Source organism: Otolemur garnettii, unplaced genomic scaffold (genome assembly GCF_000181295.1).
Source record: "Otolemur garnettii isolate 467f Iridium unplaced genomic scaffold, OtoGar3 scaffold00005, whole genome shotgun sequence".
NCBI lineage: Eukaryota > Metazoa > Chordata > Mammalia > Primates > Galagidae > Otolemur > Otolemur garnettii.
The window spans coordinates 15790573-15808257 of record NW_003852400.1 but is presented as its reverse complement, the minus strand read 5'-3'; the positions used below and the strand labels follow the sequence as shown (position 1 = coordinate 15808257).

Here is a 17685-nt window from a genome sequence, read left to right as displayed (position 1 = left end):
AAGTATCCAATGTACTCAGTCCTACTATGAAACTAATTTATAACCCAAGAATATGGGGAAAGAGGAAAGGGAGGGGAGGGGCGAGGATGGGTGGAGGGAGGGTGATTGGTGGGAGCACACCTATGGTCCACCTTACAAGGGTACATGTGAAACTTACTAAATGTAGAATATAAATGTCTTAACACAATAACTAAGAAAATGCCATGAAGGCTATTTTAACCAGTTTGATGAAAATATTTCAAATTGTATATAAAACCAGCACATTGTACCCCATGACTGCATTAATGTACACAGTGATGATTTAATTTAAAAAAAAAATCACATATACCTATAAAGATACACAACTATTGTATACCCATAATAATTAGAAAAAAAAAGAGAAGACACACAAAACATCATTTTCTCTCTGTCATGTGAGAATATACCAAGAAGGCAGCAGATGATATAACCTGATGCCATGGCCACATTCCTATTATTGCAAAAAAAGCCCATGGTGACCAGCTGAGCAACCCATTCACATCTGTCCAGCTCCAGAGTGCAATATCTCAGGTCAGAGGAAGTTACAGAGGTCCAGTGGAATCTTCCTTGATCTAATTTTCATAATGGCCAAATATGTTTTAAAAATAAATAAAAAACCAACTAGGCCTGGTTTTCAACAAGATTTATCCAGAAGATATCATTATTAGGATATGAGAACAGTTTTCAATTACTGAAACTGGAAAAGTTCCTATATCATTATAATATATGTAAGGAAATCAGTGGGATCTAGGTGCAGTGCTGAGATTTGAACTACATCAAGATGATGAGAGGAAACTGTAGCAGGTGACTGTCAAGGGGGAAAAACACTAGGACAATAGTTCTTAAACTTGAACTAAATCATCCAGACAGCTTCTTAAAAGTTTCTTGGGTCCCATCCATCAAAGATTCTGATTCAGCAGGTCTGGGTGAGGACCCTGAATATATATTTCTAACGAGTTCCCAAGATAATGATACTGGTCCAGGGATCACACTGAAAAACCACTGCACTAGTTGGTCAGGGTGAGGGGACAAGTATTGATGGGTTTTTTTTTTAAATTATTTTTTATTATTGTTTCAGGCTAACTTGAAGGTACAAAGTATTAGGTTACAACATTTACATTTGTTAGGTAGAGTCCCTTTTATAGTCACGTCCCACACCCAAGAGGTGTGTCATACACCCTTACATTGTGCCCATTAAGTGGGAGCACACCAATCCCCTCCCACCTCCCCTTTCCCTGCTCCCTTGTTCTCCCACCCCCACCTTGAATTGATTTGAGTTTTCCTCTCATGTGAGCATATATTAGATCATCTACTGGCTTCATTTTAGTATTGAGTATATTAGATTCTTGCTTCTCCATTCTTATGATACTTTACTAAGAAGGATGAGCTTCAACTCCCTCCAGGTTAATACAAACTCTCCATCGTTTTTAATGGCTAAATAGTATTCCATGGTATACATACACCACAGCTTGTTAACCTATTCCCGAATTGATGGGCATTTAGGTTGTTTCCAAATCTTGGCAACTGTAAATTGAGCTGTAATAAACAATCTAGTGCAAATGTCCTTATGATAAAATGATTTTTTTTCTTCTGGGTAGATGCCTAGTAATGGGATTGCAGGATCAAATGGAAGGTCTAATTTGAGTTCTTTGCGGATTCTCCATACTTCCTACCAAAGAGGTTGTATTAGTTTGCAGTCTCACCAGCAGTGTAAAAGTGTTCTCTTCTCTCCACATCCTCGCCAGGGTCTGCAGCTTTGAGACTTTGTGATGTGGGCTATTCTCCCTGGGGTTAGGTAATATCTCAGGGTGGTTTTGATTTGCATTTCTGTAATAATCAGGGACAATGGGAATTTTTTCATACATTTGTTAGCCATTCATCTGTCTTCCTCATAGAAGGTTCTATTCATGTCTCTTGTCCACTGATAGATAGGATTATTTGCTCTTTTTTGGCTGATTAATTTGAGTTCTCTGTAGATTCTAGTCATTAACTTTTTTTTTTTTTTTTTTTTTTTTGAGACAGAGTCTCAAGCTATTGCCCTGGGTAGAGTGCCATGGTGTCACAGCAACCTCAAACTCTTGGGCTTAAGCAATTCTCTTGCCGCAGCTGCCCAAGTAGCTGGGACCACAGGCACCTGCCACAGTGCTGGCTATTTTTTGTTGTTGTTGTGATTGTCATTGTTGTTTTAGCTGGCCTGGGCCAGGTTTGAACCCACCAGCCTCAGTGTATGTGGCCAGTATGAGTTACGGGCACCACCCTAGTCATTAACTTTGTCAGACTCATAGCCTGCAAATATCTTCTCCCATTCTGAAGCATGTCTTTTTGCTTAACTTACTGTGTCTTTAGTTATGCAGAAGCTTTTCAGATTAATTAAGTCCCATTTATTTATTTTTATTGTTGTTGCAATAGCCACTGAAGTCTTCATCATAAAATCTTTCCCTGGGCCAACATCCTCAAGAGTTTTTCCCACAATTTCTTGTAAGATTTCTATCATTCATGTCTGAGATCTAAATCTTTTATCCATCTTGAGTCAATTTTTGTAAGTGGTTAAAGGTGCAGGTCCAATTTCAGCTTTTACATGGTATCCAGTTCTCCCAGCACCATTTGTTGAATAGGGATTCTTTTCCCCACTATATGCTTTTGCTTAGTTTATCAAAGATCAGATAGCAAGTAGAGACTGGTTTCATCTCTTGGTTTTCTATTCTGTTCCATATGTCTGTGTCTCTACTTTTATGCCAATAACATGTTGTTTTGATCACTGTGGACTTGTAATATAATCTGTAATATAAGTCTGGTAGAGTGATGCCTTATTGATAGTTTTTAAAACTCCCCAGGTAACTGTAATATGCAGCCAGGATTGAGACCACTGGGCTATGAAAACAGTTAATGAAGAAGACAAAGTAGAAAATGACTTTGTATGGCTAGGATAGCCTGTTGTACAAGGTAATTTGCCATTGGGTTTACAGGCTAATTTAAAGCCTGCAAGAAGCATCCTTTTAAATATCAAAAGGAGAACCCCTCTGGACACTGCTCAATACAATCAACGTGTACTTGAAGGAAAACCCTATGCCACATCACCCAGGCCCTGAGATTTCCAAGATCATTTTTGCAGAGGGAGGGATAGTTCAACATCTGTTATTTCTCTAAAATCCTTCGGTAGTCCTATTCCATAAGCATGTGTTACTAGTTAACTAACAGGTCTTTAAAAAAAAAAAATCACCATAGGGCTGTTTCAAAGTCATGTCACCAGATCGGCTTTGAAGAATATCTATTAATGTGATAAACTTTAATTAGGAAGTTCGTGTGATTATACACTTCAAATGTAAAGTATATAGCACAGTGGGAACCGGGGTTTTCTGTGACCTCTTTTAAGCCTGTTGTCTGTCATGACAAACAAGCTGAGCCACAAACTTTAGAAGCGGTATCAAGGTAGGACTAGAGAAAGAAAAAGAACATTTAATAAAGAAGAGATATTAATTAGATGTGCATCAAAATTAGATCTAGAGAGACAGAAAGTAATGGGGGGAAAGACTGCTCAAGTAACAACAAGGATACAGGGCTCCACAAATTTTAGCTGAAGAATGACAACCATTTTCACAATTGTGAAATATTGTTCAATTAATACAAAACTACAAAATAATTTTTCTAAAAAAGTTTTTTTTTGCATATCATATTTATCAGAAAATGTCAAAGCTGGCTCGGCGCCTATAGCTCAACCGGCTAAGGCGCCAGCCACGTACACCTAAGGTGGCGGGTTCGAATCCCCAGCCCGGACCCGCCAAACAACAATGACGGCTGCAACCAAAAAATAGCCGGGCGTTGTGGCGGGCGCCTGTGGTCCCAGCTACTTGGGAGGCAGAGGCAGGAGACTCGCTTTAGCCCGGGAGTTGGAGGTTGCCGTGAGCTGTAATGCCACGGCACTCTACCCAGGGGGACAGCTTGAGGCTCTGTCTCAAAAAAAAAAAAAAAATGTCAAAGCTTTCACAGTTAATATTATTAACACTTTCAGTAGTTATTAATTAATAAGTTCTTCCTCTAAATGATTATTGCTTGAGTATTTGGGGCTCTTTTCAAGAAGTCTGGTGTAAATATGGGTTCACAGGCTAGTGGACAGGGCTAGTCTATGTATATCAGGCTTTTTGCATAGTGAAACGTTCAAAATCCTACTCTGTCCTCCTAGAGTCAATCTTTCGTATTGTCCAAAAGAGCCAAGAACATCTCTAAAAGACACTTACATGGACTAAGAAGGCTGCTAGAACCCGCCTATGCATCATCATGGATAAATTTGTTAGAGAACAGATGATCAACAAGACCAAGGTAACCCAGTGACTACAAGGAGCATAGCAGGGAGGACACAATGTATCTGAGGGGTAAAGTGCTGGAAGGGGCAACGCAGACACAGACGCTGGCATTGCCCGAGGCATAGTCACTTCCATAGAGGGAAGGGACTGGCATAAGTGGTGTCCAGAGTCAGGTGGCTGGATGGTTGAACTGCAGCGTGCTCACAGCTATTCTCCAGCAACGTGACATTCAGTATTTCTAATCTATTTTTCTATTTATAGCAAAAGTTACTAAAATGAAAAAATTTTAAAGTAATTTGTTATAACATCTCAGTAGAGGTAAGTAGATACACACAGATTACCAATGAATACAATTCAACAAGAATTCCCAAGTTTTATGGTTATGGGACTCACGTTACTTTTGATAAAGGAGGCCCCTTTGTAAATAAAAGCATGATTGTATATTATAAGCTCATTCAAACATCCTATATCTTATATTTCACCTTAAAGAAACAAACTTAAACCTTCATGTAGAAATGCCTCTGATTAAGGAATAAGCTTGATTATTTTTAACTTTTAACTCTGAAAATGAGGCATATGCATGGACAGGACAATCCGGTGTGGGGAGACATGCTACAGAGCGTGAAGGTAGCTGGCACAGGCATGGCCAATAGCAGTGGGAGTGTGGGAGAACCTTACTGAATAGTAATCATTAATTTGCTAATTCTTTTTCCCTTGGGACATTACAGAGAAAACAAATCAATTTTTTTAGGGAAAAAATCTTCCATTTTTGTTTCTGCCACCTATAGTTTTTCTTTTAAAGGAATATGGTGGGAAAACTAATTCTCTAGAACAGGACTAAAAGGAAGTTTCCTGTAACACAGTTATTTTACAATGCCTACAACACATATGATATATGTGTTTGTGAATTTAAGAGTCTCACTTGCTACATCTAACATTGCTGACTTGACCCCCTGAGAAACAGGGGAAGAGAAAAGGGGAGAGGCAGCACAAAGAATAACCTCAAGGTCTCTACTGGCCCCACCTCTCCAACATCTCTGAATTGGATAAAATCAAAGTTAAGATGAGATCATTACTATAGTTAGTCACCGTAACAGTTTCTTAAAACATGAAATATGGGTATACCCATATACTATACCTGTATTTCCTAAAATATGAAAATGACTTGCTTTATGCAAATACCTTTCCATAAAACATTAACTTAACATGTATCCTATTCTCAAACAAGTTTCTAATTTTTTATCCCTGAGCACAGAGATGTGGTCTGGCAAAAGGAACTGCACTAAGTGAAAAGGTCCTGCCTGGGGTTGTTACAGCAGCCTCCTCACAGAGGTACATCACAGTGCCTTTCTCTGCAAAATCTCTTGGCTTTCTAGCAGGCACTTGGGTACCATTCATACAACCATGCTGCAATAATGTGACTGACACCCTTCCTAACACTGAACCATGATGCCATCCCTTACTGCCACCTGTGGATTCTTACTCTCTGCTTTTGGAACCATTTCTGCAAAGGAAGTTCAAGCTGATCTTCAGCCTCTGCCAGTTTCCAAGAACAGCCTCCTTAAAACTTGCATTTTAGTAATCAGTATGTTAATCTTTTTCTGTTTCTTTGCAGTGTATCTAGCATCATCACTTCTATACCGTTACAGGTCAAAACTTCAATTTCAGGCAAAATGAAAGAGTCAACTGAGAATAATGTGACTACAATCCCTACATAAGAATGGATGCACGGGTCTTCAGTGTAATCTGCCACACTAGATCTCACTGGCTGAGAAAATATGACAAAGGGTGAAGCCAGAGAAAATATTCAGAGTGTGCAGTAACAAACTGATACATACACATATGCACACACAGCAAAAAAAAGTATCTCAGAGATAAAGAGCCACAAGCCAGCTCTAGGTAGATGGTGTCACCTGGGGTAAGTACATACCTCATACCTCACTCTAAAACATGTCTTTACCATAAAACACATATAGCTTACAGAACAAATTTCCAATTACTCAAATTGGATCTTTTATCTTGAAAAGATTTTGTTCACCCAATATTTTAATGGCTCTATCATAAATTTACATTATATTAAGTACGTGAATATCTAGGAAACCCAGACAATTCACTATCTCCTGTTCTCTGTGTTTGGGTTATACCACTATCAGTGCTAGTTAACTCAACAGAGTTCAATAATTTGGCACTGGGAAGAAAAGTAATAGCAACCACTGACAATTTACTCTTCAACCTATCTCCAGTAGCCCACATCACGAAGTCTCAAAGTTACAGATGCTGGCATGGATGTGGAGAAAATGGAACACTTTTACACTCTTGGTGGGACTACAAACTTATATAGCCTGTTTGGAAAGATGTATGGAGAATCCTCACAGAACTCAAGTGAGATCTCCCATTTGATCCCACAATCCCATTATTAGGTATCTACCCAGAAGAAAAAAAAATCATTTTATCATAAGGACATTTGCACTAGATTGTTTACTGCAGCTCAATTTACAATGTCAAGATCTGAAAACAACCTAAATGTCCAACAACATTGCAAATTTCCTTGTTGCATATTAAAAGTGTTGACTTTATCTATGAAATTACATTTTAAACTCATCTAATAAATCTGTAACACAAAAATATACAGCAATAATTTCTAGTATGAAAATAGTGTTTATATGATATTTTCCATGAAAAATTAAGGACCATAAATAATCTCCATTATATTAAATAATTCTGCACTTATTTTATTTACAACTTAAATAATATGCTTATAAATATGCTAAAATCTACAGATTCTCCATTAAAGGAAAAGAATTGGTAATGCTAAAAACATCTAGAGGTCATATTACACAATATATGAAAGATAATGTGTCTACATTAAGGAGTACTTTTAAAAGTATCCCAAGAATGGAAGAAAAAGTATCCAATGTACTCAGCCCTACTATGAAACTCATTTATAGCTTTCATAGGAAAGCTATAACCCAATTTTAGCCCAGGAATATGGGGAGAGGGGAGAGGGAGGGTGGAGGGAGGGTGATTGGTGGGATCATGCCTATGGTTCATCCTATAAGGGTACATGTGAATCTCTCTAATTGTATAATATAAATGTCTTAACACAATAACTAAGAAAAAGACATGAAGACTATATGTTAACCAGTTGGATGAAAGTCTTTCAAATTGTATACAGAAACAGTACACTGTACCCCATGATAGTAGTACACTGCTATGATTTAATTTTAAAAAAAAATCAGCAAGCTTAAATAGACCAGTAACATGAAAATGTATAGGGGCCTGATTCCACTCTGCTCAGCTCTGAACCATTCTTATAAAGCAGGGATCCTCAAACTTTTTAAATAGGGGAACAGTTCACTGTCCCTCAGACCATTGGAGGGCCAGACTGTGGGCCCCGGGACTAGTCGGCTACTAAGCAGGACAGGCAGTGGCAGCAAAAACACCCAGCAGGCTGGATAAATGTCCTAGGTGGGCTGGGCTGCATGTGGCCTGCAGGCCCGGGCCGTAGTTTGAGGACATCTGTTATAAAGGGTCTAAATCAATCTGTGCCATCATTCCACTGGCTGAAATAAAGCCCTTCCTCTTTTTTTTTTTTTTAAAGGGGGGTCTAACTCCAACTGTGCACAGCATCCTCCCCACCCATGAGTTTGGCTTTCTGAACCCTATATAAGGCTAGAGTCCCTAGGGTCCTATTGCCTCTTGGATTCCTTCCAGATGCCCCTACAGAAACCATATCCCAGGTCTTAGCCTTAGTACCAGTTTCTTCCTTGGATCACTCCCTAGCTCTGTGCCAGACATCATACCTGGATCTTCCAGTACCTTCCATCCAGTCCCTTTGCTCTGGGCTTTAGAGCCAAAGGCTATGCTACTAACAACCGAGGTCATCCTGGGCTAAGCCCAAGAGAATTTCTGCCTATGAGAGGAATTTCACTTGGGGTTAACAATCTAAAACTACCCCTTTTCAACTGAGAACAAACAAGAAGAAATGAAATATGTGTCAGGTAAGGTATAAGAAATGTGAAGTTTACATGAGGCTCCTTAGAGTATTCTACTAATGATAGAATCTTACCCCTTAAAAAGTTTCAAAAGTTTGATACAGACTTCAAAGGTAGAGTTTTATGATAAATCAAAAAACATAAGATCATAGTCATGGAAAGTATAATACTCTTCCCTGACTTATAAGGGACATAAAACAGAAAGCCTCAGTAACTATTATACTTAACATCATAGCCTCCTGCAGCATAGTATTTATACCACCATTAAAAAAATCAAAAGTCGGGGCTCGGCGCCTATAGCTCAACCGGCTAAGGCACCAGCCACGTACACCTAAGGTGGCGGGTTTGAATCCCCAGCCCGACCCGCCAAACAACGATGACGGCTGCAACCAAAAAATAGCCGGGCGTTGTGGTGGGCGCCTGTGGTCCCAGCTGCTTGGGAGGCGGAGGCAGGAGACTCGCTTGAGCCCAGGAGTTGGAGGTTGCTATGAGCTGTAATGCCACGGCACTCTGCCCAGGGGGACAGCTTGAGGCTCTGTCTCAAAAAAAAAAAAAAAAAAAAAAGTCGGGCAGCACCTGTGGCTCAAAAGGGTAGGGCGCTGGCCCCATATGCCAGAGGTGGCGGGTTCAAACCCAGCTCTGGCCAAAAAAAAAAAAAAAATCAAAAGTCAACTTTGGGAAGCAGTTTAGCATTTCTCACAGAATAAAAAACTACCCTATGACCCATCTCTAAGTAGTATGTATCTACCCAAAGAAATAAAACCATACATGCACACAAAGACTTGCTGTGAGTGTCCACAGCAGCATCATTCTTAATGGCCTAAAGTTTGGAAAAGCCTAAATGCCCATCACGAGGTAAATGGAGAGTCACAACATGATTTATCAATCCAATGAAATAATAATATCCAGTAGTAAAAGGGAACAAATTACTGATACAGGCTACATCATAGATGAACTTTAAAAATATGCCAAGTGAAAAAAGTCAGACATGGCAACACATATTATATGATTTCCTTTATAAGAAATTTTCAGAGAAGACACATTTATAAAGACAAAAAGTAGATTAGAGATTGCCTGGGGGCTGAGGATAATAAGGAGGATTAAGGGGAAATGGCGCTAAGAGAGCTTACTGGAGAAATGAAAATTGTTTTTTAAAACTGATTTGTGGTGACTGTGATTATAGATGCAAAAGTTCTAAATAATACAACAGCACCAGTCAGTAAAGATACTAAAAATCACTGAATTGGATACTTAAAATAAATCAATTTTATGACATATAAAATTGTTTTAAAAAAGCAAAAGTATTGGTGGTACCCGTAGCTCAGTCGGTAGAGCACTGACCACATACACCAAGGCTGGCAGGTTCAAATCTGGGCCAGGCCTGCCAAACAACAATGACAACTACAATTAAAAAAACAGCCACGGGTTGTGGTAGGCACTTGTAGTCCCAGCTACTTGGGCGGCTGAGGCAAGAGAACTGCTTAAAGCCCAAGAGTTTGAGGTTGCTGTGAGCTGTGACAGCACAGCACTCTATCCAGAGCCACAGCTTGAGACTGTCTCAAAAAAAAAAAAGCAAAAGTATTTAATTTCATGCAATGAATATGTTCCTAAAGGTTTCTATGTTACATTTGAGGTTATATTTGATAAAATAACCACAAATAAAAATAGTTAAAAAGAGGAAATAATGGGCAGCACCTGTGGTTCAGTGAGTAGGGTACCAGCCCCATATACCAAGGGTGTCAGGTTCAAACCCGCCCCAGCCAAACTGCAACAAAAAAGTAGCTGGGCGTTGTGATGGGCGCCTGTAGTCTCAGCTACTTGGGAGGCTGAGGCAAGAGAATCGCTTGAGCCCAAGAGTTGGAGTTTGCTGCAAGCTATGATTCCACAGCACTCTACCGAGGCAAAAAAGTGAGATTCTGACTCAAAAAATAATAAAAATAAATAAAAAGAGGATATAATGATAGATACAGGGGAAATTTTAGAAATCTTGTAAAAAGTACTCACAGATAAATATGAACAAAGGTGAAATTTCATAATGAGGAAAAATCCTTGCAAAAATATAATTTCCTGAAGTTGGACTTAAAAATAAGTAGAAAACCTGAACATACCAAAACCATTAAAAATATTTATTAAAGATTTAATTAAAAAGTTTCCAGAACTAGTCAGGATAAAGGTAAGGACTTTTAAACATTAAAGAATATATGTAATATATTGTTAATATATTCCTATTGTTAATAGTAATATCTATAGTGTTGACTGTTAAGGCAGAACGTTGATAACTGATTTGTGAGAGCTAGTCTCTATCATGTTTCTAGCTGAACCAGTATGTATGTTTTTTTACTTATATGTGTGTGTAATTCCTCTATGATAGGAGATAATGCTTCAGGGAATTTTTTTGTAAGTGAAAAAAATTTATTTTATATAGCTTTTTAATTATGATAACAAAAAAAACTGATAGGAATCTTATTTGTGATTGCAGATGCAAAAGTTCTAACTAATACAACAGCAAATCCATTTCAGCAGTTAGTATGGGTACCTGGAGAGACTGAATCTTAAATTTGAGCTACAAATTGCTTTAAACGCAGTAAGTAGCAGTGTTCTACGATGGAAACTAGAATTTGCAGTTGGGCACCCCTCCCTTCTTGGGAGGCAAGTCCCCTAGTTAAATCCTCTGATTCTCCAAACCTCTGGGAAAGCTTCAACCAGTAGAGAAAAGCAATTGCACTTGCCTCCTGGTGCTCATGGCTGAGTTGTGCTTCTACAGGTTTGCTGTTTGTCAGCTTGCCCCATTCCTAAAAACTAATGTCTGTCATTTAGGCATTCGATCAGAGAAAATTAGGAGCTAAAAACAGGAGCTAAAAACAGGAAAGTTGTGCAATCTGACCCACTATTCACTTCATGCTGGATGAAAGACTGTGACAAGCACATGTATTTGGAGTTCTGAGCTGCAGGCATACCACATGTGATATCATTTAAAGGAGAATGAGCCATATTTCAGGGCAAATGTACTGTCAAGCCACGGGAGGCAGATCATAACTCTGAGAGTAAGGGTCTAATTTCACTTTCTAGGGGATGGGCCCACTGCTTTTCATCCTGAGGCAGAATGGAGGCAGAATGGAAGATGTCTTGAACCAGGGAAAGAAAGAACTTGCCCTTTTCTCTGCCTGGCTCTGAGCAGAGATACGCCTTTGCTCTCTCCCAATGGTGACACCGACCCTCCACAAGGCGGCCCCTAGATGGGTGGAGGCTCGTAGGTTCTTGAAGTAACCACTTCGGCTGATTGTCATCAGCTATCACTGACGAAGGGCAACTGTGCTGAGCAGAGCAGCTGTCATGAGGGTCACTGAGAAGGTCTAGCAGTGGCAGAAATGTAGTGGCAAGATAAAAGGCTAGAGATCAAATCTCAGAAATAGTGAAGGGAAACATTTGGGGTTGGAGGTAATTTACAGCAAAAACACCAGTAAGGACTTATCTATAAAAATTTAGATAAAAACATTAAGTATAATTCTGCTTTGTAGTCCCAACTAAAGAGGCCAGCAATGTATAAACTGCAACAATGAATTAATCCAATACAACACAACAGAGTTTATCCTCTGCAGTCAAGAAAAGTTTTTTAGAAATGGGAAATAATAGCTCAATAATAACTCAGATAAGAAAATTAAAATGTTCACTTTAATAGACTAGAAAGACACTCAATAAAATCTACTACCCATTCCTGTAAGAAAAAAAAAAACTTAATAAACGAGATACAGGATACTGCTTTAACATGATAAAGACAAGCTCCCACTATCAGCATTCCACTTAAAGATGAATACTACAGATAATCCTATTACTATGAGAACCAAAACTAAATTGCTATTATCACCAAATTATACAGTTCAGAAACTTAGAAAAAACTATGAAGTGGGAAGTAGGAATTTGAAGTATCATTTTGAAAAGAAAATAAATTCTCATAATTTGTCATTCGTGGTATTGTCAAGCTAGAGTGTTACTATGAAACCCAAGAGAAACCAAGAAAAGCAACAATAAAAGTTTAATAAGGTGCAACACTAATCGATGGCTTTCCTAAACAACACCAATAACATCATAAAATATGATGGAAAACTATCACATCCACACTAGCAGCAAAACAAATGCAATTTCCAGGAAAATGCTCTAGAGGAAATGTACAGGGCCTATAAAAGCCAAACTATTAAATTTTACTGAGAGATATAAAAGAATGCTTAAATTTTTGAGACAGAGTCTCACTCTGTTGCCCAAGCTGGAGTGTAGTGCATCATCATAGCTCACAGCAAACTCAAACTTCTGAGTTCAAGGGATCCTTGTGCTTCAGCTTCCTGAGTAGGGACTACCAGCACACCCCCAAACTTGGCTAATTTTTTCTATTTTTAGTAGAGACAGGGTCTTGCTCTTGCTCAGGCTGGTCTCAAACTCTTAAGCTCAAGCAATCCTCCTGCTCTGGCCTCCCACAGTGCTGGGATTACAAGTGTGAGCCAACACACCCAACCAGAACGGTTCAATTTTTTAAAAAAATACACCATGAGGCTCGGCACCCATAGTTCAGTGGTTAGGGTTCCAGCCACATACACCGGTGTTGGTGGGTTCAAACCCAACCCTGTTGTTTAGGACCTCCTAAACAACTATGACAACTAAAACAAAAAAATAGCCAGGTGTTGTGGGGAGTACTTGTAATCCCAGCTACCAGGGAGGCTGAGGCAAGAGAGTCGCTTAAGCCCAAGAGTTTGAGGTTGCTGTGAGCTGTGACACCACAGCACTCTACCGAGGGCAACATAATAAGACTCTGTCTCACAAAAAAAAAAAAAAAAAAACCACCATGATGTTGTATGGAAAGACTCGATACTATAAAAAATGTTTATTTTTCCAAATTAAAGATTTAGACACAATTCAATAAATTCCAAAGGAGGAGTGACAAAATTATTCTGAATTTCTGTTTTAGAAAAGGCAAAAATATCTAAGAAAATTTTGTGAAAGAAAACTAATGAGAGATTTTTCCATACCAGCTACTAAAATACATTTTATAAAGCTACAACAAATAGTATGATGATATTGGGCCCTATAATTAATGAGTAGATCTCCAGAAGAGACTGCTTTGAGAAATAACATTCAAATATATACTATAATTGCTAAATATAATAGCTAAATGATCATAAACCAGTAGGGGAAGGAGTATATAATTTAAAAAATGATGTCGGGGAAATCAATAACCTCTTCCTGGACTTTAATCTGAAGTCTTTCTGCCGTCTACAAGGCTCTCAATATTTTGGATCCTTCTATAATACTTTTCCAACTTTAATGTAATTAACTCTTTTGGCTGTCCCTGTGCCAACCTCCTAAGCTACCTTTCTGACTGTCAAACACACTAATCTTGCTCCTGCCTGGACTCTTGCTGTGCTCTCTGTCTGGGGGCCCCTTCATGTTCAAAGGTCACTTCCTGACAACTACTGCTCACAGGGCAACCTCATTCTGACACCAGGCACTCTCTCTTAATGGTACTGGCCTGCTATATAACTGTTACCTTATATATCTTTAACATATAAGGTAACAATTACATAACATGTTAAATAAGGTAATTTCAAAGAAATTGTTTGTCTTTCTAACTAGAGACAAGTTCCCTAAGAGTAAAGTCCTTACTTGTTTCTCCTGAGTCCTCAGGGTCAAGAATAACTCTTAGACTTACCAGGAGCTTAGAAAATTTATATATATATGTGTGTGTGTGTGTGTGTGTGTGTGTGTGTATACATATATCTGTATATCTAGGTATCTGTATATATATACATGTGTATGTATATATACAAAATCAAGGATCCCGAATTATCCAGCACTTATTTGTCTTTCACACAATAACTCTGTATTAAATGTACATATGAACAAATGTTCACCATAATAAATTTAGTAGAACAATATGTTCATTTACAGATATATTAATAACAATGAAAGATCTATTGTTATTATCATCACATAACATCATCATTTAATTATAATCTTATCCTCAGCACTTATTTTTATCATCATCATCACCTTCACTGTAAACAGAGCATGGCTAAGTAAGCTCTCAGAGCTGACTTTCAATCCTAACTGAATTTATACCCTATTTTTTACCCATTGTGAGTCCTACTCTCCCTGCAAATCCAAGGGCCCCAGAGTAAAGCAAGATGTGACTAATGGTCAAATTAGTCCCCCAAATGAGGGAAGATAAAACTAAATTTCCCATCTGAACAGAATCTGGGTGTTCCTTGTCTGACCTTGTTCCTGCTTCCCTCCTCCCCCCACACCACCTCCCATTCTGCATGGGCAACCCCATCTGCTGACATCTGTCATGCTTGAGATCCCAGTTGTCCTCCCACTCCCCCACTGTGGAATAGGAAAAAAGAGACTGCTATAAAGATCACAGAGTGAGAGAAAGCACTTTGCTGTTATTGAAATAAAATATGGAAGACAAAAAATCTGTTAAATAGAATCAAAATTTAGAATTTGAATCAAATAAGATCTGAGAGCTATAGAGTATCTTCCAAAAAGCAGGCTATAAAAGATGCGTTCTTTCTCATTACATGTGTTTCATATCAAAACAACCAACCATAGTCCACACCTCACGTCTGCTTCTTTGTCTGTGGGGGAGAGAGGGATGGTTCTTCTTCAGGTACCCTGTTGTAAAAGGTTTAAAGAGTACTGCTGAAAGAAAATTTTTTTTCAATATTCCTGCATTGCTTTGGGCAGTTTAATTATCTACTTGAAGAACAGGGGAGAGATTTACCAGAAAAACTTGGCCTGAATTGCTTACATGATACAGTTAAACATCTTTATTGAGCCTTTTTCTTTCTGAGGAATGTTTCACATTAAAGTATAACACCCATTCCTGACCTATGGAAAGGTCTGACAAAGCCTCAGGACTAGTTTGGCCAGGCCAGGCCATATGTTTGGTTTTATTAATACATCTGTCCTCAAGAGTGAAATTTCACAACTATAACCCCATGAAGAAAAATTGCTTCCTATCTTTTTCTTCATAATTTTGACAAAACAGAAATAGGCTGTGCTTTATGTTTTTAACCTTTCCATTATTTTTTATCCTTCTCCTATAGAAATTACTAATCATTGAACTCTTGTATAATCTAGTTATAGATAACCTTATTTAATGAACATTAAGAAGAAATATTATGTAGTGATACTTTTTCTTTTATTCCAGTCTAAAAATACCTGCAACTGGAATCCAGCAACACAAAGATTTGTTTAATTTGCTTCCAGTTTAAAAAAAATAAAAATTCTACATGTTGCACAGCCCCAGATTTGCTTCATAAGAAAAGAAGCTTTTAAGGAGAATATTCAATTTTTTATTTTCCTGCTCCTTAACCAACAGAACCACAAGAAAATACACAAACTGAACCCATGAAATAAAAACATTCTACATAAAAGATGAAAATTTTGCATCAAATTACAATTTTTTATAGCATAAAGAAAAGAGCTACCTGCCACCTATGTTGAATATAGATCCCAGGCAAAAAAAAAAAAATGAGCACACTCTCTGCCCAGACAACCTCCATTTATGGTATTATTTTATTCTTTATATTTATTGTCATCTCAAATATACACCAAAACAAGAAATATATCCAACTGAGAGGTTCTTGCCAATATCTCAAAAGAAATTGTTTTATTGTCCATATTCTAAGTTCTATGCTCTAATAAGTATGAAAATATGTTTTTCATTCAGGAAGATAAAATTTTTAGACTCAGATTTCTCTTAAAACAGTGAGGCAGTTTTGGCACAATGAACATGAATATCCCTTCCTGGTCTGAGTACTGAGTGCCAAGGAGTTACAAATATCAGGGACCAGAAAACATAGGGGAATATCCAATAGGAACAAAGATTTAAAAAATGGATGGTGAAGACTCATTGGAATAGAAACCTAGGAATGATTTTCCAAATAACACTGAGATACATACACACACACACATATATGCTAAGCTATCAGAAGCTAGTCCCAAGTGTTTATCTTTCTTTTCTTTTTTGCTGCTCGCTCTTCCTCATCTGGTCACCTCATCTGTGTCTCCTGGCTAATCCTAGCCTCTGGTTTCTGAGTCACTATGACTTCCCAGCCTACATCTTAGCCTCTCTGCTGTGCTCCTGGATATACCAATGAAAGAAGGAAAATCTCTGCCCTCAGTGAGCTTATATTCTAAGGAGAGGAAAAACAAGTAAACAAAATAAATAATTTACATACAAGTAAATACAATAATTTACATACAAGTAAATACAATAATTTACATATAAGTAAATAAAATAAATAATTAAAATCTCAAGTATTAAATGGCCTATGTCAATGCTGGTATTCAAACATGTCCGACCGACAAAGATGGCAATGTCATGGGTCAATGTGTACCTTAAATGGTGAAAAATACTATTTCTAAATGAAGCAGAGAAGAAGAGGTAGTAGGGTAGATGAGGGAGTGAGGGCAGAGAGGGTTACTGAGCATTTGAAATGTGACTAATATAACCAAGGAATAGAATTTTTAATTTTATTTAAAATAGTCACAAGTGGCTAATGGCTCCCTATCCAGATAGCACATACCTAATTCCTGCCTCTTATATCCTTTTAAAAATTAACTGGCAGTCTTCTATCTAGCTGGTTCCCTAATATAGACAACTTAGGTTCAAATTCTGACTCTCAAATCTACTTGTCTGAACTTCTGACTTCAAACTTTCTTCCAGAACTATTATATAGTCACTTTCAGCAAAGCCATGGCCCAATGCTGCCCAGCACAGAAACACAGGCCTGCCAGAACCCTGGTCTCTCTCCATTTGCCCATGTGGGATAGAAACATTAAAAAAAAAAAAAAAAAGTGAACAGATAACTAATTAGATTTGTTAAACACTATACTTACCCAAAGGCAAGAGATTAACTCCAATAATTTATCAAAAGCCCCTACCAAACCTAAAATTCTAGGTAGACAAATGACTATTTCCAAAATTACGTTGTATTTACAGAATAATCCCAGTACCCTAAACCTCACAGAAATCCACAACCAAATCAAAGCAAATAATGAACACCAAGCATTATTTAGCACCACGGATCATGTAGTGAGTCCTCTGAACCATTAATCAAAAAATGTAACTTTCTCTTTTCTTCCATACTTAAAAAAGACACTACAATACCCAAAATATTATTTTTACCATTCATTGTCATTCATATGAAATTCAGGTCATACATACTCTTAACAAAACACTATAGTAGCTCTTGCCTTCCATTTTACATTCTCAGATGTATACAGTTGTTCAGTTGCAAATAAACATCTATTGTTATTTGTCAGACTTTATAACTTACAGTCAATAGATATAGTTTTTTTTTTTTTTTTTTTTT

The 17685-nt window shown here is 37.8% G+C and overlaps 1 protein-coding gene across 3 annotated transcripts in view; it reads right to left on the bottom strand.

Moving 5' to 3' along the window:
• The window catches only part of ADAM22 (ADAM metallopeptidase domain 22), a 255911-nt gene that overhangs the window by 201789 nt on the left and 36437 nt on the right, over window positions 1–17685 (bottom strand). The gene's annotated exons all lie outside the window — the stretch shown is intronic.